This window comes from Thermobia domestica, chromosome 8 (assembly GCF_964235325.1).
Source record: "Thermobia domestica chromosome 8, izTheDome1.hap1.1, whole genome shotgun sequence".
NCBI lineage: Eukaryota > Metazoa > Arthropoda > Insecta > Zygentoma > Lepismatidae > Thermobia > Thermobia domestica.
Window position 1 is genome coordinate 173722193 of NC_137461.1, and position 26836 is coordinate 173749028.

Here is a 26836-nt window from a genome sequence, read left to right on the forward strand (position 1 = left end):
TTACACAGCGCTGTTATTGCGTTCCCAACGTGTAACGCGTTGTGATATCATTCAGTGCTACCAGATACAGTACATATTTTTCAATGTTAGCAGAATAAGTAACTATACGTCTTTTATTACAAATTCAGATAATCAGAAGGCTATAGCATCGAAAGTATATTTTTATATTTGTAATTATAATCAGTACTTCTTCCTAAATATACATTTATACGGTTATTTTCCTCTCCACCTCCCCTCTATTTTAAGAAAACCGTACGTGATAGAGCAAAACTAATTACATTTTTGGATTTCTGAGGTCAAAGACATTAAGAAAACCTTAATAGTTTCCAAACAGCAAAATCATTGTAGAGCAGTGTAATAATAGCTCATCAAGGATGATCCACAGAAAATTTAAGGTGGGATATACCTATCCCTCCAACAACCTGTACTCAATCATATAACGCTATAAGGTAATAAAGTGCTCATCAAAGACGATAACAATCTCCATATCTTATGCAAGTAAAAGAGAACGAGACAAACCACGATAACCCCTAATTCTAAAATCTCGGTTTAATGACGTTATAAAACAGGGTGAGGTACTAATTTTGAATTACCAGCGAGGACGAGGTATAAAATCATATGACATTATGTCACACAACGTGACCTAGGTGCGGGGCTAATTTTGAATTTTCCTGGGGAGTGTGGGGCCTAAGACCACGTAACCTCTATCAGTCAATAATAAGCGCCAAATATTTGCTGACTCGGCAAGGTATCCAGACAACCCCATTACCTAGGATGGATTAGATCTTTGAATCACGTCTTGGTTCAATAACGTATTTATCAATTGCGTAACATTCTATTTCAATGCATATGGAACTGGAAATCTCTTTCTATCAAATGTGATCCCCTTATTAAGTTTAATCTATCATTGGAAGTGTTGATCTGTGCTTATACTGTTAGGATTTCACGTGAATACATCAGAGTAAAAATAGCACGGATCTAGGACCTTCCTCCCATATTCAGGACTTATGTTCTGCCATTATTTAGTTTGGAAGTGTCAAATAAATTCTGTCCTCGTAAAAATTCTTCGTAAGGATAATTTTCATACACATGCTGTTAACCCTGATACCCAATATAAAATTCTTGTGAAGAACGACTTATGTTCATTTACGTTTAAAACAGCTCCTGGAACTAAATTTTCTAATTTATAATTATGATCAAGTCTGCTTCTGATTTTGAAATAATGCATTGAAATGCAATTTTTTATTTCTCGGCAGAAGGACTTCTTTCACAAACAACAAACTTCACATCATATATCTTGAAAGGGGCGGAAGAAAAAAAATTTCATTGCCTGCCGCAAAGAGGGCAGTTACTATGTAGTGGAAAAATGTTAGAGAGCTAGTCGTGAGTGGGAACCCTTCATCCCTTGAGGGGATAAACATAAAACTATCAGCTTTTGTTTATTTATATACAGAGGTAAATTTAACCGGTTACTTTAGAACATACGAGGGTCAACCAAAATAAGTAAACTTTTATATCGGACTTCCGAAGAGAAATTACAATAAAATAAATGACCGTGTTTATTATAAATAGAATTCCCAGTCACGACTTCCCTTTTCAGTTTTATTCAAAATAGAAAAAAAAGATGAGGAGAGGAAGAGGAAGATGGGATAGAAGGAAAGGAAAATAGGGAAAGTAAGAAGGTAAGAAAAGAGGAAAACTGTTACTAGATATTCTTGAGAAATACGGTAGAGGAAAATAAATGATTGTCGAATTGAGATTGTTTCCAGTTGCTATTGGGTAAGGATCTGGTACTAAGGTTATCAAAAATAGGCACATGTTGACTCACACAACTCAGATCCAGATCCAAATAACCACAACTACTGGGTTATCCCAATCTAGCTCCGAGATAGATGAGAAAGTTCAACTTGAAGGTTTATTCATTATTTCCAAAAGTTCTTAACTAGTAATCAGTACTTGACGTATAAATCATGAAGTCGATCGCACGTTTAAATTCGCTGAATAATAATAATAATAATAATAATACAGTAGTATTATTATAGTAACACATATTCTTTGAAGATTATTAATTTCGAAATTCTCCCAGGATGATCGTTGGTCCCGACTGTCTATGTTCTTCTTGCTTCTTCAATAGAGCCGACTTAGGTTGAGTTAGTATTCAGTTTTAGTGAATTGTTAGTCACTGTTTATCACAGACGATGTAACATATATTATGAGAATTAGTACAATAAAATTCATATCAGCATTACGACTTAAAACTAGATTTACTACTCCGTCACACATACACTCACACAGGACAATGTATATATCAGGTTTCGTCTGGCTAAAGCAAACTAATCCAACTACATTTTATGAACATTTATAACATCCATTAATAAAAATTTAATTTGACAGAACAGAAGGAAATTATAGATACATGAATTGTTAAAAAAATATTTGTTCATAGACGTGCACAGAAATATGTTATTTCTCAATAAGATCAAATAGTACATTTCTCTTCATAGATACATTAAGAATTTGATTACATTACCAACGAGAAGAAGAAAAAAAGAAACAAAAATCAACATTATATATATATATATATATATATATATATATATATATATATATATATATATAATCAAGATTCAGTTCGAATAACTACATATCAAAGCGAAGACAGAAAGAAAAAACAAATATGAATTTGTAGTTTCATTAAAAAAACTTCAGCGTTACTTTAATTGAGTCTTTGTCTCAAAATAAAAACTTCGACGTTTCTGAGTCCTTTCTCTCAAGTCGATAAATACTTATTTATCAACACTTCATACGCACTATTTTTAGTGTCCATAAGTGTACTTATTCATTCGGCTTAACAACAGATCATAAGTAGTTACTTGGTAAATATATATATATTTATTTTATTGCATCACTTAATGCACCTTGTATAAAACTTTCCAAATCCCTTAAACTTTAGAATCAGAAGTTTCATCCTCAAACGTTGGGAGCATATCTTTTATTTAAACTATTTTGACGAAAGCTAGGTCTTTGGACCTATCCCAGGTTCGTTATTTCAATTACGAACGCATCAAGCAAATTTAGTCCAAATTAGGAGCACCAAAATTCCATTTCCGAGTCAATTAATTTGCGGAGTTTAAATCACTTAATAAATCAATAGCTAGGTTTCGAGTTGTACGGGGAGGATTTGGGGCACACTTTTCCATAATTTACGTAGTTTGGTATGGTTTCACAAAATAACTTTTCAATACGGATTAGGGTTATTGTCACGACCTGTTATCTGTTTTATGTACATGCAAATTCAAACATAATATTAATAGTTAATAGTTACATACATCATTTACAAAACTGCAAAGTGTTACTTGTTACACGTCACGCGGTAGTACTCTATAAGTTACTCGTTATGTCAATCGGGTGTTTCAAAACTATGGCAACCTATACACGTCCAGGGTAGATACCGAGCCCTCTATACACATACTCATTTTCTGTTTCATACAACTTGATATACTTAAATTCACTTTAAAATCCATATCAACATTTCGTCAATAATTAAATTTTCATATATATTCTTTTCATATTCAACAAATATTTATATTTTTGGCTCCATAACCCTGATAACCAAATATTTATAAGGTTGCAACATTGGCTATATAATCCCGACAATTTATAATAATTTAAATAGATGACTGTCAGCGTGTAACGATCAATTTAATATTTCATAAATTTACAGCAGAAGAGGTTTTGATAAAAATAGCAGGCACGTAACAAACCAGATAAATATGTAAGCAGATATACAGAAATAAAAAAAACAAAGATTATTTAAAACGTATTGGGCCCTAACTACTAACATATATGCACCAATAGAAATAAAACAGAAATCTGCAACCAGTTAGCGGAGTTTGGATGATAAATAAAATAATCCTCTATTTTATAAGATCCTTGATAAAATCTATAAACATTACAATATTTTTACGCTTAGACCACCACACGAAACAATCCTCGAACCCAAGACTTCTATCACGCACACCATAGTACATTTACTTCGCAGTTAAAAAATTCATAAATACGTTCACTTGAAGTTAAGATATTAACAACTATGTGATTTCGATTTGATAATGTTACGGCAACAACAATGGGATTTATACCACGGGAAAGAAAATTTAATATTGCAATTTCAGAAAGAGAAGTCGCATCATGAAGGCTTACTTCCGTTAAAATTCAACGCGTTCTTTATTTATTTGGATATTTCGGTTCCTACATGGACTAGAAATTTGTAGTTTTCAGAAAAGGACAATCTAATGTCAGTTCACATGAATATCTATTCATTCGGACTGCAAACTATGCCTACTGGATATAATTTGAGAAAAAGGGTCAAAATTACACAAGCTAAATCACTATTTCGCATGGTGACGTAATGTAATTAAGTTGCTAATACGGAAAATAAACGCAACGGTGCTGATGTCAACTCAGTTTACCCGTGTACTGGAATATAGCACTTACACTATAGTTGACGATACTGTACTATGAATTTCAGTTAATTTTATGTACTAAAAAGGGTGATAATACATTCACAAACAAAGAATACACTGTCCACACATAGACCAATCACGCATTCACGCAAAATCACTCATTATCTAGATACTACTTAACACCACACATATACTAAAATACTAAAACTAAACAAGCATCCGTAAGATAACATGCACATCACTCAAAGTATGTTAAAACTTCATCAATTTTTCCGGCTCGGTAACACTATGAGGGGAGAAAGGAAGGGGAAACGGGTCCAACTGACACTGGCGAAAAATAATCAACACATATTTATGAACGTTCGATGCCCAGGGACACGTTAATAACTATTGTTATTAAGGGGCCTCCAACTGAAGGGGAGAAAGACCCTAGTTAAATGTATTTACCCCATATTTGCTGGAAATTATTTCACTTCGGGAGAAAATAGGAGCCCTATTGATTAATCTACGCGTGCATTTTGATAGCTACCCTAACTACAATAAAAGTGGATACTGCCATGTAATCACTTACTACCTACACACAAATCTGTATACATACAGGTCCTAACAACCCTAACATTTACAGGAAAATTTGGAGGGGTGAGCAGAATAATCTAAATGATCAAATCACTGAATCTGTACTTGGAATATCACCCACTATCATGCATCCTGTTCATCACTGTTTATATGCACCAACATGTAGTCGCTGGATAGACCTCCCTATTTTAACTAATTTTAGTCCATTTCTTCGGCATAATTCACGATTTGAGGCTTCTTTTGGCTCCAAAGAAATTTAGTAACTGAATTATATCTATGTTACCTGGTCCCTGGTGCTAATTACTGCAGAAAATCCGCATATTTCAGGAGCACACAAACTGCTGTGGTGTAATCTTCGTCTTGGCTTCTAGAACAAAGACGACTGCGCCCAAACAGGCAACGAAGGTAGCCTCCTCCAATCGGATCGAAGCATTTCAGCCGCGGAATTTCAAAAACGAATAAAAAGTAGTAAAATCTAGATATAACCGGATCTGTAGTTGGATATGGACTCTAGACAGGGGGTGAGGTGGGTTTGAATTACCTTGCCAAATTTTACACTGGTCTGAAATTCCGAAAATTAATATGCAATGGTGGTACTATGTTTTAGTATGACGTCAGAGCGGTAAACCTTGTAACTATTCAACTTACATATGTGAAAAGGGAATTTATGATTAATTAAAATATAAATAAAGAGGTTATTCCCTGAAAATATAATTTCTAATGGGATATTTCAACTCATTACGTTAGTTTTGAGTACAAAAGAATAAATATACAATGTAATTAGATTGGAAATAAAAATTTAAAAATTTTGCTAGATACATTGCCAGAAAAAAATACCATTACACCAGCTGTAATAGAATCAGTACAATCTCTAGTAATAAAGAAAATTTTCGCTTCGAAACTTGATGACATTGTTGTGTGTATTGTAGTTTCCCATATCTAAACAGAGACAACACCTTGTTAAGGTAATCAGCACCTTGTTAAGAAGGAAATAAATATTTCATTCCCTAAAAGGGCTTTGGATCCAAAATTTCACCTATTCTCAATTTGTAACGAAAAGTTCTCCCATTTATTTTAAATTCAATAATATCTGTATGTTTAGGCTGAAGAGGTTGATGTAAAACACCAACTTTCGTAATTTGTAGTGTGATTTTAGTCTTCGGAGATTATAAAGATTTATCAAGAATCGATATGCGGACGCCGTATCTGCAGTGATTTCTAATGGTTTCTTTCGAAGATATATCATAAATCTAACTAAGTCTCCTTCAATTTGTAACGGAGTTTGTATCTCTTCCACCGAAATATTCTTTTCTTGATGTTCAAGGCAGAATTTCGTGTAACTCCTATTGATGTGTGTTCCATTTTTCTTGTCTACACATCCAGCGGCTTCATGTACCGATTTCATTCGTGTAAATTATGGTTACTCCGTACCTGATTAAATTGAGAGGGATTCTGCACAGAAACATAATATTTTTTCATTATTTTGATTGTGGTGTACACCCTTTCTTTGACTAAAACTACGCATCTGTTGTAAATGTGAAGCATTAGTCTGCTGACATTTGTCGTCATGGAAATTTACAGTTCAAACATAAAATTTTCACGACCACCCGGTCTCGATAATTGTTATTTCCTGCTCTAAAGTTATATTGTGTATTATTTCTAGACTAGTAATTATTCGTAATATTTCCTTTCTAATTTCCTCTGACATTCCTGTTATTTTGTTGAGAACGTGTATTATTCCGTGTACATGGCTCTTGCGACTTTCACGAGTTCGAAGTACCACCTTCTATTCTCAAAAACAATTTTTTTTTACTTCCTTCTGCAATTGACTTAAGAACGACGAAACCTCATTATTTTCAGATCACGACAAGGGAACATTAGCGTTTTGGATTGTCTAATGTTCAACACTGTGTTTTTTCCTGCTAATTCTTAAATCGCTTTCCACTTCCTATAAGTAAGGCTCAGGAGAGAAACTGAGTCGAAAACGGCGGAATCAAATTAAAAAACATTTACCATTCCTACACTTCTTACACGCTCTCTTAATCCGTACATCAATTCTTTTTTCTATTCATAAATTTACATTATTTTTTGAAGGACCTGTACAAATGCATCTAACGACTCAAAAGATTCATCACTTAGGTGTTAAACAAAGCATGGTTTTAGACAGCTATAATGATTGAAATCAATTGCTGTTCTGATAAAGTGGGTGCATCATTATCTACTATTGCCAAAATATCGTAGTATACGACGAATGACGAACAAATGAAGAAGTTGGAGATTAACAGTTCGGGTTCAGGAGAGGTAAGCGCACAAGGAATGCAACTGGATTATTACCGGAGATCGGGGAAAGGTTTTACAAAAAGGCAAAGAAGGGCATGTCCACGGAAACAGGGACAAAAATTCATGAAAGAAATATAGTTATAATATTTAGTCAAGTTGTTCTTTTGATAAAAATATAGTTGTATGTGGCTGGCATCATTAATTGTTTTCCAGAGAATAACTATTTTCTTATTTTTTCCGTAGGTTACCTTTAATCTACTAAGTTTTAATGTTTGCTATACAAGCTTTGTTTATTATTACATAGGTCTTATTTTTTTCTGTCGGTATCCCAAGTAAATTTCATTTAACTGATGAAACCTTTTCTTAAAGTAAAGTTCAATGTTCAACTTAATTAAACTATGCTTATTTCAAGTTATTATAAATGTATGTTGCTTATACTTAATAATAAAAGATCGTTGACAAATGCAACGTGAGTTACCCGACTCTGTGCATATTGCACTAAAATAAATAGTCATAAAATGTAAATAAAAATTTAATATTTTTGCCATAATTAAATTATGTGTGTCACTATCTTACATAGTAATTTCATACACATAGTTATGCCAGCACAAAAGAAAATGTACTGAAAAATCTCAGGTTCTGAATATGGGGAAAAAATTGTAACGTGAGTTACTATAGTATTTTCTTTTCTCCTAGGTTTGCTATATCATATAAAATGACGATATTTGGTCATTATCTGTATAAATATGACAGCTTTCCTTTTCTTAAAAAACAGCGGGCTTTTAAGTTTATTTGTGGTTAGTATTCTTCAAAATGTACGTCATTACGTAACGTGAGTTACCATGGACATACCCAGAAGTATATGTTGTTTGTGTTGATCTAGAAAAGGCTTTTAAACTCGTGAATTGGGAATTGTTGTTCGAAGTTCTAAAGAAGGTTGGGTTGGAATGGAAAGATCGAAGAATTATAAGAAACTTATCTATGAACCAACAAGTGTTAGAATAGGGGAGGAAATGACAGAGGAGAGTGGAATTGGAAGGTGGGTTCGACAGGGATGCTGTATTTCGCCTACTTTATTTAACACTTATTTAAAAGAGTTGAAAAGAGCCTACAGAGTGAAGAAGATACGTATTTCAGTAAGAGGTAGAATGATGAGGTGTATACGGTTTGCAGATGACAGTCGCTGTTGCAGAATCTGAACATAAAATCCATAAGATGTTAGAAAACGTGAAGAAGGGGCGTGAAGAATATGGAATAAAAATAAATGTTAGAAAGACAAGAGCCATTGTGAGTGGATCGAAGGGTGTGGATGTCAAATCCAGAAGTAGAAGGGGACAAAATAGAATAGGTGATTAGTTTTCCATACCTGGGTTTATTAGTGATGTCAAAATGTGAACGTGAAATAAAAGCAAGGATAGGAATGCCGAAAGAAGCCTTTAGGAAAAAGAAAAGGCTATTTTCTGGGACCTTGAATAAAGAGTTACAAAAAGACTTATAAAATGCTTCGTGTGGAGTATTGTACTGTATAGGTCAGAAACATGGACATTGCGAAGAAGGAATCAAAAACGACTGGAAGTTTTAGAAATGTGGTGTGAAGAATGGAAAGAATTAGCTGGGTAGGGCGGAAAACGAATGAAGGGGTGTTTGAAATGGTAGGAGAGGAAAGAACTATTATTAAGAAGAGAGAGAAACTAATTCGGACATTGCGTAAGAAGAAATTGTATCATAAGGTACGCGATAGATGATATGGTGGCAAGAGAGAGAAAGGGCGAAGGCGACTAAACTTAATGGACAATATCGGACAGAAATCGTACGTGAAGACGAAGAAGTTAGCGGAAGACTGTTGACCATGGAGGCTTCTCACTAGCAGCAAGTGATCTGTCTATGATGGCAGAATACCTATGACCGAGCGAAGTAGCTCAAGTGGTAGAGCGTTGGCTTCGCATTCGGGAGGTCGTGGGTTCGAATCCCGCTGCCGACCATCCTGACTGAGGTTTTCCAGGGTTTCCCTCAGTCCTACCAGGCAAATGACGGATGGTACCTACTAAACAGGCCCTGGCCTGTACCTTCCCAAATCCTTTCCATTGTTATTGTTGTTGTTGGATATCCAGTGTAAAATGGCCTCTGAGCTGTATCTGGTGATTGTTAAATAAATAAATAGATAAATAAATAAAATAAATAGATAATGATGACAACTGAATCGGTTCATGTTTTTTATGAATTCTATTTTGCGCGGCAGAAAAAATTCACTCTGTTTTTAGCAACCTTGAAACATTTGATTATATTGCTTTCAGAATTCTCGTAAAATGTTTTCTTCGGAATATTTTCTTCGAAAGTAATGACAGTACTCATTTAGATCACTGTGTACCTAGCGGTGATCATATTTGGCCTTTTTGGGATTTTCCGTACTTATGAAGATTATGATCGAGCTCAGCGAAGATTTGTATAACTCATGAGCTGTGGGGAAGGCCAGGTGGGTAGGGTAAAAGATAGAGAACTTAGTATTTTTTTTGGCGTACACGGATTGTTTCGGCACAGTGTACGAGGGTCATTTAACTCGCAGTGGCGGCATATTTGTGAAATGGAATATAGTGAGCACTCATCTCAAGAAGCTTAGAGTTCTTTAATGTAGTCTCTGCCAGCTTGTTGAACTCTTCGCCAGATGTCTGGCAACCGTTGAATACCTGTCAAAACCCACTTTGTGAGGGGGTGTTGACAATGCGCCCTAAGGCACAAACAACGCTGGGAATGTCTGAAACATTTGCCCTGAGAGATTCTTTCATTTTTGGGAAAAGGTCAAAATCACACGGGCTCATATCCGGGAAGTAAGGCAGGTGCAACAGTAAATCCCAACCCCATCGTCGTAACAGTCTGTACTTGATTGGCTCTATGGCATCTGACATTTTCGTGTAGGAGAATTGGTCCAGACTCCAGGAGGTGTGGATGTTTGCGCCGCAAAGCTGGTCGCAAATGGTGACTGAGGTATGAAGCATAGTATGCAGCATTGACGGTAACGTCGGGTGGAACTTAATGTGACAAGAGAATGCCTTCGTGGTCATATGACATTATCATCATCACCTTCACATTTGCTGGCTCTTGCCGAAGCTGTTTTGGTCGTGGAGATTCTGGGTGGCGCCATTCACTAGACTGACGTTTCAATTCAGGCTCGTAGGATCTTCCCTACGTCTCGTCACTTGCAATAATGCGGTGCAAGAAGTCACCACCTACCTCATTCTACTGTTGAAGGTGTACCTATGCCCAGGTATTCCCACCTATGCCACTTTTAAACTTCGGTCCCAGCATGGGGTACTCCTCTGATTGCAATTTTCCAAGATCTTGTGTTAGCATGCAGAACACTGATCCGGAAGAAATGTTCAGCTCCTGCGCCAATTCACTACAAGTCCAGCGCCGATCACCGTCAAGCAGTGTCCGTAGTTTACAGGATGAATTTCCTCCGTAGCCGTTCCCATATACCCTCGATCGTGCATTCTGTCTGTTGACTGTCGTCCCGCCTGAAATGCAACCTATCTCACCACTGTCCGAAATAGTAGAGCAGCTTCACCGCAGGTCTCTACTAATCCTCAGTGAATCGTTCCTGCATTTAGCCCTCGTGCCACCTGAAATTTGATAAATACACGCTTTTCTGCACGCGTAAAAATTGAGTTATGGCGGTATTTGACACAACAATCACTTTAACAATGTCTACTCATCACACACCGTAATATGGGACTGCAGCAGCGTTGAACTGACTCGTACAAATACACGGATCACTCTACGTTCATTTGTCTGTTGCCCACACGACACTCCAGTGTTGCCAGTTCGAGTTAAATAACCCTTGTACATTGTAACTTGATAATATTCCCATAGGATATTGCTCTCGAGAAAATCAAGTTGAGAAATAATATGTGCGGCATAATTCTGGAAGTAGATTGCGTTGCTAATCAAATTCCGGTAATATACGATCTGAAAATGGAAAGATCGATTGAAAAATGGGAATGTCGTATTTGAAATACACAAATAATCCCGGGAGAAAATCTTGTATGCAATGAACCGCTTCCTATACAATGTGTACAGGATAAACGTGATTATGGGTACCAGGTTTTCCTCAACTAGGACCGTCAAATGCTCGTGAAACACCAATAGTTGCGCGAGGCAGTAGAACGAGTAGTAGTAGTAGGAGGAGTAATAGTGGTACTAGTTCAAAGAATAACTCGAAAGCTGAAAAGTGTTAAGTAAATTTCATCTTTCTGGAAATGAAATTGTTGTGTGGACTTTGGGGGAACAAAAATACGGAAACCAGAGGCTTATATTGAAAGCGTGGTCGATTTTACATTGGAAAATCTACTTCCTGATGCACGAGTATCAGATTATATCGGGCTATATATAGATAGGAGTAACAGTAACAACAACCCGTTTTATATTTCATTGAAACGCCGCGGCAATATTTCTGCCCGATCCATATTATGTTTACTCGAAAATGTGTTAAATTCGAATGAAGCATTTCTGTTCGGTGATGAAATGTTATTTCGATTCCATATTGTAGAGAACATGTTTTGCAGGTGTAAAAATAAGACCAGGACTGTTGATAGGTATGGAAATTAGAAAACTTTTTTTGGAAAACCTTTTGATAATATAGAAAATAACGATATTTACTGATCACCCAGAGCCATTGTTTATTGGTAGGTAAAGCACCACGGCACCAAGAAAGGATTACGATGGATGAGTTACTAGGGCTGAAATACTTTGAATTATTGCAGTGTTAAACGTTAATGTTAAGAGAGGCTGACTTTACGGATGTTAATACTATCCAAACTTATTTAAAAGAGGAGTATCAAATCGTAATTTAGGAGGAATATGGAATCAAGACTCGAAAATACTGAGTTCGTTACTCGGGAGAACCTTCGGAAAACAAGATATTCATCTTTTTCAAAGGTATTCATGACAAAGGTAACACTGTTGGCGATTTCGAACTAATTCGTAATATTAATACCTTTTTCAAGTCTCGCAGGTATTGTTATTATTGTTTGGAAGCTTCTGATGAAATATATCATAAACGTGAGTGGAAACTAAGTGTTCATACAGCGAGCATAAACATCAATGCGATTATACTGTAGAGAAAATTAAAAGTATTGCATGCAATAGAGAGTGTGCTGAGGGTGCGTTATGAGAATCATTTCGAGCGTAATAAAGCGGGTAGAACTGTATGCGATAGTGTAAGGTCTGCATCGATGTTGATGTCATCCTTAGTAACATGATACAAAATTCTTATCATTTTTGCTGAACATTTTAGTTCAATGTGCTGTGCAGATCCTAATCACCAGGGTTGAAAAAAGCGTTTTTTATGTTTAAAACCTGTTTTTTGTTTAAAACGTTTTTAACGTTTAAAACAAAGTACTTTGTTTTAAACAAAACAACACGTTTAAAATGTTTATTTGTTTAACACAATAATCTAAATAGGCATATATATTCCATTTTTACACGCTCACAGGTATTGCTCACCATCTATACTGAACCGTTAGATCAAATTTCGGGAACTTCTCTAATCTCGATCCGTCCAAATGTTCAATTCCGGAGAAAGAAATCGGGATTTTCCCGAATTCTGTTAATTGAATATGTTGTTTCTTTGTGTTGCGTTCTACTGGTCGTCTCCATTCTTAATCTTTAAACGCCCATTGACGCAACTGCTGTATCAGGGCTTTAAACGTCAATGGCTCAGTCCCTAATTAAGCCTGGAAGATGGTTTGGAACCAATTTATTCCTGAAGGATGCAGCTTTATGCTGGTGTGGATTTTATGTATGTTGGTGGTGATGGGGAGATTAAATATCATGTTCCTTTGTTTCTTTTTAAACGGTTTTTTGGGAGCCATTCCCCCTCTTGGGAGATAGATTCATAAAAATTGGTGCGTGAAGCAATGAAGCAGGCCACTACATGGTAATATCGTGTATTTGTACTTCTTACTTATATGGGGGAGAAGGGAGGGGGCAAAGTTAGTCACTGTTTGGAGTTTCAGTTTTATGACGTAAATTACATTTATTTTTACAACAAACACCAATAGTTCAGCCCCTAATTAGGCTAGAAAGATGATTTGGTACCAAAGTATTCCTGAGAAATGAAGCCTTCCGCTAGTATGCATTTTATTAAGGATGGGCACGAGTCGAGCTAAAATTCGACTCGACTCGAAACTCGAAGCACACTCGAGTCGAGTCAAAGGTAATTTTGTCGAGTCGAGTTTGATAAACGGCTCTCTCGTTTAGCTCGTTTTAACTCGTTTTCAAAACATGGCCTGATTAGACTGGAAAGCAAAAGTCATAAGAAATGTAAGCAGTAATATGGAACATTTTTAATGTTGCTCAGAAGGTGGGACACTGCTCGCATCTCGTCTCGTCTCGATTAACCAGACGACTATGTATTTTTATAACGAGACAGCCTCAAATGTGAGCACCAATGTAAAGACCTTACCACCAAGGCTGAGACCTGCACGACCTACCTTTTGAGCCGAAGCAGAAGCTCAACCCAGGTAGTGATGTTAACTGGCTCAGTTCGGTTCAACTGAGGAGCAGCTCGAGCCGTCTCGGTTGAGATGAGGCACCGACTCCGCTCAAGTAAGGCATCGGCTCGAGCCGGCTCGGTTGCTTGGGCTGTTGGCTCGGTTCGATGGTGAATGAGCTGTGAGCCGAACCGCTAGAGCCGTTGAGGACCCGAGCCGAGCAGGTTTGAACATGTTTGGCCGACGCGGTCTAGCTTTTAATGATTTTTGGGTCGAGCCTGGATACTTGCTCCTCCAGAACTGAAACCCAGAACCTCGTGAACGATGTCCTTGCCTCCTTGACTTCATTCACCTTTTCCGAGGTCAGCAGTGAACTTGTTTTTAGTATTCAGATACAAACCGCCTACCATTCATGTTTATACACGCTGGTTTTTATAATAATAATAATAATAATAATCATAATAACAATAAGTTGTAGTAATAGTACGTATCACTGATAATAATTATATTGTCTATGTAGGAAACTCGAAGAAAGTACTTGAAACTACACACAGCATTTGGCTCGACTCGATTGGAAACTTGAGTCGAGTTGCAGGAAATTTTTTGAGCCGAGTTCTCGAGTCGAGCTCAATGATGTCGGTTTCGAGTCGAGACGAGTTACAATGAAAACTCGCTCCAACTCGCTCGTGCCTATCCCTACATTTTATGCATGTAGGAGGTATTTATGTACGACCGAGAGAGGGAGGATCAAGTTCGTTTTTTAAATTTTTCACCAATTTCATCAGATTTTGGAGGCCATTCCTCCCCCTTTGTGGTACATTCACAAAAATTAGTATGCGAAGCAATGAAGTAGTTCCCTACATGATAGGAACCTGTACCTGTACTTGTGTTTATAGAGGAAGAGGGGGTCAAATTTGGCTAATTTACATTTAGTTTCAGAACGGTTCCATATAAGGCAAGATATATTTTACTGAAGTGGTCTAGAAGCATAATTCTTGTTCGTATACATGATGTGTGCAGCAAAAATAATTTGCAATGGACGTGGTATTGTCGTGGGGAGGAGAGAGAATGTCTAATTCAATGAATGTTTTTCTGCGAATTTTTAATACTTCCTACATAAAACGAATTCATTACGCAATGGCTACCATTTCTTATATTATTGTCACAAGTATGTGGCCTACACACTAGCATCATTTGTCAGCGCAGGTGACTGCAAGAGTTCCCAGGGCCCCATAAAGTCAATATTTTCATATTTTTAATGATTTTTATGTCTGTTCGTTTCTACAAATACGGCGGGAATTTCACGAATGTTACATCGTTGGAACCTGTGGCTATAAGCTTTCCAAAAGTGTATAAATCGTGACTATGTAGTAATTAGGAGGGCCACCAGAGCTCAGAACGTAAGAGTTTACCATTTTGTTAAAATTCCTGGCGGGCATCTAAAGGTTAATTGTGTTGTTATGCCGTAGACACTAATCATTGTTAGCTATCCATGTTGCAGATAGAGAAGTATCTTGAAAACTGTTTAGTTAAAAATGTCATTTTCTCCTTGTAGGCTAGTCACTGCTCTGTTCTATGAGTTGTATTGTATTTGTCAGAGTATTTCTTCTAGCTTATGATGTGAGAACTGTTCATTATTATGGAAATGACAGTGACCAAAAAATATTCCAGGTTTTTAATTTGTGCATTTGGATCTTAGAATAGTGTATAGTGTGTTTAACCTCCGTTATTCTTGGAAATCAAAAAATTTTCAAATACTTCACTTGAATTTCTGTTGGTTTAGTTCTACGCACATTGATGTACAGAATTTCGTTCAGTAATTGCTGTTATAATAAGAATATACCTCTGCTTATAATTTACTTCATGCACAAATCCTGCAGATGATGGGTTGTTTGTTAGAAAAATAAATTAGCTTCTTCAATCTGATATTTTAGTTGTTTTACAGGGTGTGATTGAAAAGTACCGGAACTTTTCCCGCCGCGCGGCTCCATGACGTTCGAACACTGTGAGGGGGAGGAAATTTGCCCGGGACCTTCCACTTTCAAGCGGAACTTGGCCCAGTACGCTGCGAGCAGCGTTTGAGAAAGCATCGCTGTCCGCGCGAACGTCGTTTTGGTCGTCGGTCACGTTTTTTGAGCACCGAAAATGGAGTCAAAGATTGACCAACGCTACGCCATCAAATTTTGTGTCAAACTAAAAAAGATGTTCACCGAGACCCAGGACCTGCTCAAGGAAGCCTTTGGGGAATATGTGATGTCCCGTACTCGGATCTTTGAGTGACACAAGGCCTTCACGGAAGGCCGGGAGGACGCCGATGACGAACCACGCTCTGGGAGGCCGTCGACGTCGAAAACCGATGAAAACGTCGACCGAGTTCGCGAATACCTGAACCTGGACCGTCGGACAACCCTCCGGGATATCAGCGAAGAACTTAATTTGACATACTATGCAGTGCAAAAAATTGTGACTGAAGAATTGAACATGCGGAAGGTGTGCACCAAACTGGTTCCCAAGGTGTATACCGAGGAGCGAAAAGAACTGCGAGTGAAAATGAGTCGTGAAGTGCTGGATTGTGTGGAAGCCGACGAAGAGTTACTAGACAGTGTGATCAGTGGTGATGTGCTACGAGTACGACCCCTCGGTGAACTTGATGGCATAGCGTTGGTCAATCTTTGACTTAATTTCGGCGCTCAAAAAACGTGACCGACGACCAAAACGACGATCGCGCGGACAGCGATGCTTTCTCAATCGCTGCTCGCAGCGCACTGGGCCAAGTTCCGCTTGAAAGAGGAATGTCCCGCGCACATTTTCCCCCACCCCCCACATTTTTCGAACGCCAGGGAGCCTCGCGGCGGGAACAGTTACGGTACTTTTCAATCACCCTGTAAACATGTCCAACCACAATCGAAAAAAACACGTTTAAAACAATTTGTTTAAAACGTTTAAAACAAACTGAATAAAACAACAGCCCTCGTTTAAAACATGTTTTAAACATTTTGTTTTAAACATATCAACCCTGCTAATCACGCATTTGTTCTATGGTATGCATCGTTTATGATCTAGAAACGATGCTCATATCTGCAAATGAGCGCGGTAAAAGGGAATATAAGTTCGTGCTGGTATGTGCACGTCATATTTACTATGACTGTTTACACAAAGGCATCCATGAACATTGTACAATGTGCGATGAGAATACTGAAAATCGGTCATTTTCTTATAAGACAGTGACTGACTAAGACGGTGACCATGTGTTATTAGAACGTCCCGTCTTTCAGACGGTTGTAGGGCTGGCACACAACGCAACACAGTACGATCGAATTTTGTCTCTTAGAAATCTACGAGAGAAGCAGCAAATCATTCCTAATGTTCTTATTAAGGGTCGGAAGACTTTTAATATGTTTATTTGATATAGAATTTTTTCTGTGAATCATTTATTTTTGGGAGTTAAAATGTCGAAACTACCCAAAGCTATAGATCTATCTGAACATCTAAAGAAGGAAGATTTTCCAAACTTGTTCAACAGTTTTGAGAATGAAAATTATGTCGGTCCCTACGCTCCAATAGAATATTATGATTCTGAATCGCGAAGCATGGAAGAGCGACAGCGACTAGAAGCTTGGCACACAGAACATCAGGCAAGTCGTGAGTAGTTTAACCTGCACAAGGAATGCTGTCTTACTATGAAAATGACGTTAGAATTCTTACAGAATTGAATACCAATTTAGCAATATTATTGAAGAGGAAGCAGAGGGTTTATAATCCTTTATCACCTCATCCACCATTGCAAATCTTGCGATGCCGACATATCGTAACTTTCACTTACGTAACTATTACTGTAATTCCTGTATCGGAGTTCCATTAAAAACCAAGTATAATGCTAAAGCTATGCAATAACTATGTATATGGAAAACCAATTAGGAACAGAAACTCAACATGCAACATGTGGGAAAAGTATATTGGTCAATACAAGGTCGGTGGATGGCAAGAAGGACTCAACGCTGCCTTTGGGTTCAATGGGTGCTAGTGACATGACTGTTCAAAGACGTTCGCTTTCAATCCTGACGACGTTGTACATGATGCTCATGACTCCTACAATACATTTGTAAAATGATATGAACAAACTATGGGGCCGTTGTAGTTCCTTCAAAGTTTCGTAATCAATTTATACGAAATGTGGGAATGTTCTTGGAATGAAAAGGAAAAGATGGATATAAACCTACAAAAGTTCATTGAAGAAGGTTGTAGAAATAATCACGATTTCCTTATTTCCAAGAATTGTTACAACGGTGGTCGTATGAAAGTCTCGCGTTCGTACGTGAATTTTAGGAATGATGTAGGAATGATCGCGTACGAAGATACGACATCGTTGTTCCCGTGGGTGATGGCAAGCAATACTACAACCTTTAAATCACCTAAAGCACATACGGGAACGGTCTTCCCAGAAGTGTAGTGAAATGCACCACGCTGGCCCCAGCGGATTTATATTTTTCAATGTTAGCATATGTTCGTGAAGACATAAACTTAAATTATGAAAATATTAGGTTGAAACCGGGATTGAGGGAATGTGCAAAATTATACCTCGATTCATTGTACGGAAAGTACTACGGATACGTATGTCACAGACTTTAACCGTTGACAACCCAACTACATTTTTAGACAATTAACATCGGAACGGAATATAACGTCGGTATATAGTTCAAAGCATGATCCCAATTGATGATGTCCATCTGATTTCAATTGGAGAGACATTGAAACTGAAAACGTACCGTTAGAGTTTTCCAATGTTATACTAGCCGCATTTATTACTTCGTGACTGTACGAACTAATGACGACCGTAGGACCTGATAGAGCAATTTACTCTACTTTGTATTTCCGATTAGCTTGATTTTATATACTTTCAGAAGAAAATCTCTAAAATTCCTGTTCTGCAAGTTTTTTCTCTTACCTAATATAAAAAATGAATTCCTTTAGTTAGTGGTAAAAAAAATGAAGCCGTGAACTGATAAACCGTGAAGTAAAATGAAGCCCGTGATAGATAATGAAGGAAAAAATGACAAAAGACCCTTCTTTTTACGGAAAAGGAAATGTTGCACTGCTCTAAAGAATGTCTACTGATGGTCCATATACGTCCCGTATAGGTAAGACACTTAAAGTTATTCAGTGGTATCTACATAAAAGAGGGGCTACATCAATTACAAGACCTCTTTCGTTTATCTTTCAAGCAGGGATCAGTTAATCAATCAGTAAATTATATTTCCATCCTGCCTAAAAGGGAGATAAAAGTCCACCTTTTTCGCAAAATCTATCGTACCACACAATAAACAATTGGAAACCGCTTGGACCTTTAGCCTTGAACCGCTAGGTCCAAAACACTTTTCAGCAGAAATATTCTTTTGGAATCTAAGGAAACAGCTTTCTATAAAATAATTTACTATGAGCTGGATATGTAGGCATCAGTCCTCTGTATTCTGTATATTTTATTTATTTATTTAATTTCCGCAATGAAAACAAACCTGAATACTTCAGCCCTTAAATTCTCAAGTCCAATTTTTCAACAGATTATCTTCGCGGTTCATAAACAATATTATGCTCATTCGACCCCGATATAATATTTCAAAATAGTTTTCATGTCCATAAGCATATTCGATTCACGATTAAAATATAAACATGGCAACGTATGTTTGATTTCGAATGGAGACTCATGTGTTTCGTGCGCACGCGATAATTATAACATCACTTTCATTTAGCCTCGCAAATGACGAAACACGTATAGCTGTGTTCAATTCCCAGGCAGGTTAAACTCATTCGGGGTTCCACGCATTAACATATAGGGCTACATTTTAAATAGTATTTCTGTTGAAATATATAGCCTATAATGTATATAGAAAGACAGTTCAATTTGTAATCGAAAGTTAACTGAATCATTGTTTCACTTGGCCTTAATGTTAAAAATATGTAAAAAGACATATTCCACTGGCGATGCAGTAGTCATGTTCTTTAACGTTATGAATAGCGGGTTCGATTCCCGGCGAAAGGTTATATAATACAGATCCGGCGTTAACCTGTAAGTCTACATCTCATTTAACCTCGGCGCTAAACGAAACGCTGAATTCCAAATCAAGCATCTTATACCTTCGTCATATATCCTCAAAAATTTCTCTTCTGATTATGTGAATAGAAAACATCTTTTCCCCACGGAAGAGTTAAGTTCCGTCCGGGAGGTACCGGTACACACAAGAAAGAAAGTATTTGACAGTTGACAAATTTTCTGTTGCCAATAACTCGGGAACAAATTAACTAATTTGGATCTTTTTGTTGTTATCCTTTGAATAGTTATAACTTGACAACTTGCCAAAGTCGATACTCTAATAGGTTAATTTATTGTTGAGTTATTAGGGAAAGAAACTTTGTCAACTGAAGAATACTTTCTTTCGTGACTGTACCACATGTTTTTACAATTCTACGTTATGAAATTGGAAGCGTTGAAACTAAACGCGTTGCTGGTGAAACTAATTAAGCAATATTCTGTTCATTTTCCAATGAAAAGTCGTGTTTCAATTGACATCTTACACGCATTTTTACTGTTGCAAACACGGGTTCGATTTCCACTTTAATTATAAGTGATTATCATAGAGAAATAATAATAATGTACGATAACCTTCCATATATCTTTCGAGGCCGCGCAAAACAAATCTCCTCTAATTTAGCAACCGCATTAAATGCATAATCTCCCATGCTGCAAATCCCACGTTAAACTATAGGTTCACGTCTCGTATAGCCTCGATGCTGAAAGGAGACGTTTACCAATCATTATGTATTTTAGCTCTCTCCCCTTCGGTGAGAGCAGTTCTGAATTCGATTTCCGTTTGGGACACTCGGTTAAAAAACTGAATTAACATTTCCTGAGTTCACACCAGGCAAATACCAGGATGGTACCTAATATACAAGTTCCAGGTCGCATCTTCAATTCTTTCTTCCTCCCTCGGATCGTTAAGGGCCGTTATCCCTCATACGTGACGCACTTAGAAGAACATAGAGGTGGAAAGCCCAGAAAAATAATTCCTAGCGTACTTGGCTTTGGGGCAGGAGATCCGTGTTCGATTTCAACTTTACGTACCATAATAATGTATTACTTTTATTCTCATCGAAAGGCTATGTTTCACATAAGAATGATGAATCAGATTATCTCTCATGAATTGTAAATATACACAGGACTCTGCAATCAATTCATGCTAATTTTATATCATTTCTCAATGTTCAATATCGAACTCACACAAAGGAACCACAAGCATTTTAAAATTAGTTGAAAGTTTCTTTCAAATCAACCATAACAAGGAAGAAATCAAGGTCAGTCATATAGCTCTATAATTGATCCTCACACCAAAGAATCTTCCTCAATCACCCAAAACAGATCTGTAAACTCCCTTCGGTAATTCAGCAAATAACCGCCTGATTTTCTCCCTGTTCGGTTCCGTTACCGAAAGGAAAAAAATCAAGAGAAAACAAACTATAAAGGTGTTTTCAATTTTCTTTAAAAAAATGAAACTACCCCAAATAAAGTCTTCTTCGCAAAAAAAATTTCTATTTTTCTCTTCTTTTTCAACGGAGGCTAGAAAGATAAAGTAAACGGTTAGACAGTAATATTTTCAACAATAAACCAAAGATACCATTAAAGAAACGACAGAGTGGGTAGTCTCAAGAATGCAGGATTTTTTATCAAGGGGTAAGGAAGGAAAGTGAAGAAAAATACTTTCAAGGTTTTTCTCGACTGTTTCCAAGAAAAGGGCGCAATAACCCCTGCATCCAATAATGAAACATTTTTAAAATTATTGATGGTCTCAAGATTGAGTGTCTCCAAACAATATGTATTAGAACGGCTCGTAACTGTTCGATTATCTCACAAGGACAAGGATACATTGTAATACCTGGAATTTTCAGCAAAAAAGTCTATCTCTGTCAAGTCATTCCATTTTCGTAATATTTTCCAAGGACAAAAGTTTACAATATTATAACTGTCGAAAATGCTTCTTCAATATCATCATAAATTATTAGAACTTATACGAATAACATAGTTTCTACTGTTCTATTCACAAAGTGCTACAAAAAATTCAAATTACACCTAAACTGACTTTTTTTAAAAAGAAAACTAAATAATTATCCTGCCTAGAACAAACAATATATAATAGAACACCATTCTTGTTCTATTACGTATTTGAGCTTCAGATGAATTAGATTTCCAAAAAACACTGAAATCTACAGCTGTTCGAAGTTTAATACTATTCTCTGTATTGGGGACTTCAACCTCCCGGAAATTAGCAATTCTATGTTTGACTTCACTCATTCCTCAACTAAATGTAAAAGCCTCCTCAATTTCCTGTCACTCTATAATTTAACTATGTATAATAATATACAAAATACCAATAACCGTACACTGGACCTAGTACTCTCGAATGCATGCGAAATTGAAGTAAACCGTGAAAATTCACCATTGGTACCTATAGATAATCACCATCTCCCCTTAATTATAGCGCTTTCAATTAAACGTTTTCCAAAACAAAAAGTAAACAATAGATCATCTGGTTTTAATTTCAGAAAAGCCGATTATCATAAATTGTGTTTAGAACTTTCAAAAGTTAATTTTAATTGCCTTTCATATTTAAATGACGTAAATAAGGCTGTAGAAACTTTTTATCAATTAATTGACGACGTATTTAAACAATGCATTCCAACTAAAAAGAATCCCAGTAATAAAATCTTTCCTGTCTGGTTTAACTCAGAAATAATTCGAAAAATCAAACAAAAATCGTACTATCACAAAAAGTGGAAGAACACAACAGACAACAATACATATTACCGTGATAAATTCTGTAGTTTAAGGACGGAGGTAAAGACAAAAATTGCGAAAGCATACAAAGAATTCGTAGCTAACTCCGAGAATTGCATAGCAGATGATCCAACAAACTTTTGGAATTTTATCAAAAATAAAACAAGGCATTTGACTAATGGCCCCCTTATGTATAATGGTGAAAGTCTACAGTGTAACAGGGATATTGCGGAGGCTTTTGCACATTATTTTAAGTCTGTTTACAATCATGAACCTGTGAGTTATAACACTGATGCTCTAATGTCACACGAACCTAGAAGTATATCACTCGATATTTTCCAAATCACTGAAATAACAATATCAGAAATAGAACATGCCATTAAAAGGTTGAAATCTAGAACAGCGTGTGGCCCTGATGGTATCCCACCCTACATAATAAAGGGAACTATTGATATCATAAAACATCCTATACATATACTATTAAACATGTCCGTAAAATATAATGTTTTTCCAGACCGATGGAAAGAAAGCTTGATATGTCCTATTCCAAAAACTAGCAATGCTAAAAATATAGAAAGCTTTAGACCAATTGCAATTCTATCCCCATTTGCAAAAATTTATGAATATATAATACACAATCGTTTACTTAATCATGTTAGATCCAGTATCTCTGTATACCAACACGGATTTCTCAAGAATAGATCCACTTCAACTAATTTGACAATTATAACAAACTTTATAGCTTCAGAACTAGACAAAGGAGGGCAGGTGGATGTAATCTATACAGACTTTCAGAAAGCGTTCGATTTAGTTAACCACGACATTTTGCTTGAAAAACTAGCTCTTATGAATCTTTCTAAGCAAGCATTAGTACTTTTCACATCATACTTACGTGATCGTAAACAATCTGTAGCTTACAAAGGTCATATCTCCAAAAATTTTAATGCTACATCGGGAGTACCGCAAGGATCAAATCTTGGACCTTTATTATTCCTCATCACTATCAATGACATAACTAAGCACATCAAGAAATCGCATACTTTACTCTTTGCAGATGACTTAAAATTATATACTCAAATTAAATCACTTGAAGACTGTAAAAACCTCCAGGAAGACTTGGAAAATGTAAAACACTGGTGCCATGTGAATAAATTTAGCCTAAACATAACTAAATGTAAAGCTATTACATTTACTAGAAAAGGAAAATACATAAATTATGATTATACTATTGACGGTATAAATCTTTGTAGGCCGGAAACTGTTAAAGACCTTGGTGTTACCTTCGACCCAAAACTGACTTTCGCAAATCACATTGAAACTATTGCAAACAATGCTTATAAGAGTCTTGGATTTGTTTGTCGTGTAAGTAGAGACTTCCGTAGCCACATGACAATTTTGAAACTATATTATTCGTATATCAGATCCCAACTGGAATACGCTTCTGTTATTTGGACTCCTCATAATGGAAAATATATCCAAATGATTGAAAGAGTGCAGTGTAAGTTTTTGAGATTACTAATGTATAAAAAAACTGGAATGTACCCAGCATACATATCATACCCAGAACTAACAAACAATTTCAATATACCGACATTAGAGCAACGTAGGTATGTTAATGATTTAGTTTTTTTACATAAAATAATAAATAATAAAATTGATTGCATAGAACTAAGTTCTAATATATTTCTGCATGTTCTGACGTCTAGAACGAGGTTAAGCAATAGTAGTACCATGTACTGTAAGAAAGCACGCACTGACATCCTGTATAAATCCCCTTTATGGAGAATGAGCTCTCACTACAATAATATTGAAGAAAAGTGTGAAATGATAGACATATTCAATATGTCTGAAAAAATGTTTAGGAACACAATTTGTAGTATGATGAGCTGAGTTAATTAATGAAACAATAAAAATTTCTGTATGTTTTCTTCTGTAAAAATAATGATATTTTACCATATATGTAAACAAACACTGTAAATGGGCAAGACGCCTGTTGTGTTGTTGTTACAATAAATAAATAAATAAACCAATTTATTCAAGCGTCAATTTGATTTCCAAACGTTCAATGACATTAAACTTACTTTTTTTTTCAAAAGTCATAAATAACTAACCTTCATTAAACAACAGAATCCTCGTTGTTTTTGCAGTGTGTATATCCATCCTACGCCTTTTAGGGCCCCTATTTCATCTCCAAAATAAAGAAGGAAAGTTAAACGATATCGCTGTCAGGCCTCTACTGCCAACGTAGTTTCTACTGCAGAAGACTCAGTTGTAGAACTACGAGGAGGATGTTTTTCCATTTTTCTTCCATAGCTTTCCGAAGTAAACTCACAGTTGTCAAACACATTCTGCCAAAACCCTTTCAAGCAGTTCACATCCACAAAAGTCCATTGGATCTGCTCTTGAAGACATCACTGTATCTCGACGAAGGATACAGTCTATATTGCAGTAGCCTCTTTCATATCCCCATAGAATGAGAGTCTAGTAATGCATGATGAAACTTCGCCTTAATGAACGTAGACCATTTGGTCTCATTCCTGTACACTTCTGGCAGCTCCTGCTCGTAAATTGGCGCCAGAGTCTTCTTGTAGTACTGGGAGTTTCAAGTTTTTCTTGTCTCTGTGAATCTTCAGTCTGTCTCTGTGACAGAGGAAGGCGATTAATACGAACACTTTCTGGAAGGTATCTTTGCATTCTCGGCCCCTCTCGTTGGTGTAAAGTGTGGCTAACAGTTCCCAAAGACACATTTAGACGATTCACTGTCTTTGGGTCAACCAATTCCTTGAATAGCCATTGTGCGAATTTTCGCCTGCATCTTAGTGGTGTCTTGGTGCACACGGCTTGTCCTCATCTCCTTTGTTGGGGAACCGAACGCTAGTGTCACGGAATTCTTATAGTTACAAAAAGTTCTTGATTAATGTAAAGTCAAGCTAATTTCATAACCTAAGTTCTTACACTACTTTCTGATCAATGAAACACTACATTGTGAGTCATAAAGACGATACCTCACACTTCCAGAAGCGACTCACGTGCTAGCATTTTCGGGCCAGAAGGAAACAATTATTTTGAAAAATTATACAACGTATCCCTCTCGAAAGCTGATATGTTTGTGCGGGAATATCGGCTCACAAACAATCTCTCATAATTTATACACTACACTGACACACTCACTTAACCAAGTTCGAACGAGTTCTTTCTACGAGATACGGACAGAGTGAGGAATCGTATTTGGACAAGATACTTCCTGGAATTATCTTCTGTATAATTTGTTACTATTACTAAAATCACACAAGTGTTCAACAAAGTGTGTTGCCATTCGAAAAAGGGTGGGAATAACTGAGATATAAATGAATTAAATACAGAAGGCTGTTTCAGCCTTATGGTAGTGAAGTACAGACCCGTGCCCTAGGGCGTAAAACGCCGTTTCCACCAGCGATCATGTTCGATGTGAGAGCCCCGTTGGTGAACGATTGTACGACATCGTAGTTTCCACTGAAGGAGACCTCTATTGAGCACTGCCTGATCCAATTTCGCCCACTCCTCCTTACACACTTTCCAAAGGCAACCAAGTGTGATCGGGCGACGCTTATTGATGTTCCGTTTGAGGAGGCCGAAAGCACAGAAGTCCATACGGGATGCATGTGGTGACTTGACGGGGATGTCTCGAAATTGGATAGCCTTTACACCTGTCTCCTGTTCCATATGTGTCATGTAGGCCACCGTTCGTTCGGCAGTATGGCTGCTGGCCTTGTCCTGGTGGATGAACACTCTGTCAGTGTCATTGCCAAACAAAACCGGGGCATGTCGGCGATAGATGGGTTCCAGTACATGCTCGATATAATAGGCTGCATTCACCTTGACATTTGATGACACCCGGTGTGTCGGAAGCTTTCCTTTTGCACAGAAACCCGTCACTACCATAAATCTCTTTGGAAAACTCTCCTTGTAGGAGCGAACCCACTTTGCATGACCGGTTCCATCACTGCGGCGGTAGTAAATTGCACGCATCTGCTGGGATCCTGTCAAATAGACCCATGCTTCATCTAAGATGATCACATAACGCCATTTGTCATCTGCCAGGTAACCTTCATACAGCCTTTTGCATGCCACCCGCTGTTCTGCGATGTGCGTTGGCTTCAGAACATTGACCCGCCGCTTCTGTGCACTTCTGCGTCCTAAATTGTTACGTATGATTCGGTGTACAC

The 26836-nt window shown here is 37.0% G+C and overlaps 1 protein-coding gene across 1 annotated transcript in view; it reads right to left on the reverse strand.

The window, feature by feature from the left end:
• Positions 1-26836, reverse strand: part of LOC145693355 (uncharacterized) — a 1690974-nt gene that overhangs the window by 745477 nt on the left and 918661 nt on the right. The gene's annotated exons all lie outside the window — the stretch shown is intronic.